This window comes from Chrysemys picta, chromosome 1 (assembly GCF_011386835.1).
Source record: "Chrysemys picta bellii isolate R12L10 chromosome 1, ASM1138683v2, whole genome shotgun sequence".
Taxonomy (NCBI): domain Eukaryota; kingdom Metazoa; phylum Chordata; order Testudines; family Emydidae; genus Chrysemys; species Chrysemys picta.
The window spans coordinates 35,843,880-35,846,802 of NC_088791.1; positions in this window are offsets into that span (position 1 = coordinate 35,843,880).

Here is a 2,923-nt window from a genome sequence, read left to right on the forward strand (position 1 = left end):
CAATTAACGGATACTTTCACTTTCATTAAACTCCCAGACCTCATCTTGAATACTGTGTGCAGTTCTGGTCTCCCATGTTTTTTTAATAAAGATCAATTCAGAACTGGAACAGGTGCAGAGAAGGGCTACTAGGATGATCTGAGGAATGGAAAACTTACCTTATGACAGGAGACTCAAAGAGCTTGGCTTGTTTCGCCTAACCAAAAGAAATATGAGGGGAGATATGATTGCTCTCTATAAATACATCAGAGGGATAAATACCAGGGAGGGAGAGGAGTTTAAGTCAAGCACCACTGTGGACACAGGAACAAATGGCTATAAACTGGCCATCAACAAGTTTAGGCTTGAAATTAGACAAAGGTTTCTAACCATCAGAGGACTGAGGTTCTGGAACAGGCTTCCAAGACTTCGCTTGATAAGTTTATGGAGGTGCTAGTTTGATGACACTGCCTACAATGACATGTAGCTACATATATGGAGATATACCAACCTCATAGAACTGGATGGGATCCAGAATAGTCATTGAGTCCAGCCCCCTGCCTTCACTAGCACAACCAAGTACTGATTTTGCCCCAGATCCCTAAGTGGCCCCCTCAAGGATTAAACTAACAACCCCAGGTTTAGGAGGGCAATGCTTAAACCACCGAGCTATCCCTTCTCCCTAACCTGTGACTGCTGATCTTTGACTGCTATCAGCAAAAAACCCAACTGCCTGTGATGGGACTCTAGACATGGTGGGCTCTGAGTTACCACAGAGAATTCTTTCCCATGTATCTGGCTTGTGGGTCTTGCCCACATGTTCAGGGTCTAACTGATTGCCATATTTGGAGTCAGAAAACATTCCCCCCTGGTTCATATTGGCAGAGACCTTGGGGGGTTTCACCTTCCTCTGCAGAATGGGGCATGGGTCACTTGCAGGTTTAAACTAGTGTAAATGGTGGATTCTCTGTAACTTGAAGTCACTAAATCATAATTCAAGGACTTCAATAACTCAGCCAAAGGCCCATTACAGAAGTGGGTGGGAGATCTGTGGCCTGTGATGTGCAGGAGGTCAGACTAGGTGATCATGATGGTCCCTTCTGGCCTTAATGTCTAGACCATTCTCACATTCCACCTCACTACTGAAAAGCCCTTTGGCAAGAAGACCCCTGTGCTCTACTACTGACACAGACCACACAACTCAGTGCTGAAATGAGGCATACTGGATCTCTCAAGGTACACGTGCACCTCTTTCCTCTGGTCACACATGGGGGAAGGGGCAGGGAGAGGGGCTCAGCTCCTCTCCACTCGACAGAGAACCAGGACATCTCAGACCACTTCACATCACAATCTTCTCCAACTAATCTCTTCAACATTTGATACCTTTACACCTAACGCAGTAAACACAACTAGAGTGCATACAGATAGTTTCCAGTGGTTATTTTCAGTGCCAGGCAGCACAGTTCAGGTTGTGTTTGTATGTACATTAACTCTATATTTCCTGGTTTGCAGAAGTTTAAGTTTGTTTTTCCTTTCAGTATTTCATTTAGGCCCTAATTCAAAGCCCACTGAAGTCACTGCAGGCCAGATTTTTTAAGCTATTTCAGGGGCTGGCAACCTTCGGCACATGGCCCATGAGGGTAATCCGCTAGCAGGCCACGAGACATTTTGTTTATGTTGATTGTCTCCCAGTGGCCACAGTTCACTGTTCCTGGCCAATGGGAGCTGTGGGAAGTGGCGTGGGCCATAGGGACATGCTGGCCACAGCTTCCCACAGTTCCCATTGGAGGGGAATGGCGAACCGCGGCCACTGTGAGCTGCGAGGGGGGCCATGCCTGAGGATGGTCAATGTAAACAAATGTCTCGCGACCCGCCAGCGGATTACTTTCATAGGCTGTGTGCCAAAGGTTGACGACCCCCGAGCTGTTTTGTTGTCTAAAGATGCAGATAGGAATGTAATGAGAATTTAAAAGCACCCAGGTGCTTAGATCCCCTTAAAATCAATGACTTAGGAGCCTAGGCACTTAGGCACCTAGAGGGATTTTCAAAAGTTCTTATCTGCACCTTTAGGTGCCAAAATACCTTTAAAAATTGGGCTCTGGGAGACTTCCATTGGATGGGCCCTTAGGAAAAAAGGCATCAAATGAGGCCTCATCTTACAAGGGGCTGATTACTTTATTCAAGGGATTGGAGACAGATTTGTAAAGGTCCCTAGGCACGTGTACATACCTTTAAAAATCTAGGCCTGGGTGTCCACGAATCCCTTGAATCAAAAACTCAGCACTTCATGGAATCTTGCTGTTATATATCAAATAAATTGCTGTGTCTGAGAACAAGGAACTAATTTTACCACTGATTTTAACATTTAAGGGCCAGATGCTAGGATGGGGACCTGGTTCTAAATATTTGTTTTAAAACTTTTGAAAGCAGCTTTCAATGGCTAATGCCCAAGAATAGGTTTGTGCTTTGCATAAAAATCAAACTGATACATAAACAGTTACACAGCATCATCTGGTTAGATGCTGTATTGAACATGTTGCATGGGATTTTAATCTCACATTTTGCTTTATAGTTGATGAGCATTTCATGGCTAAAACCTGACTGAAACATTTCAAAAATGTCCCTGTAACTCTCTAAACAGAAACAAGCAGCATTCACAAGGGACTCCACCAGTGTAAAGGCTGGCCCATTTCCAGTCGGATACTGAAACTGTTCACATTGTAATTCTTATTTATTATAATAAATGTTTTGTAGGGGGAATGTCAATAGTTAATAAGTCCTGAATATTGCCATAAACGGATTGGCTTAGAGATCTCATAAGTGATTTGGGTTGGAGCTTAATCGCATAAAAATTGCAGACATTATTCAGAAACAAATTGAATCACTATAAAATGATGTAGCAAGGACAAGGGTAGCTATATGACAGACCCAGAGGCTACTCTAA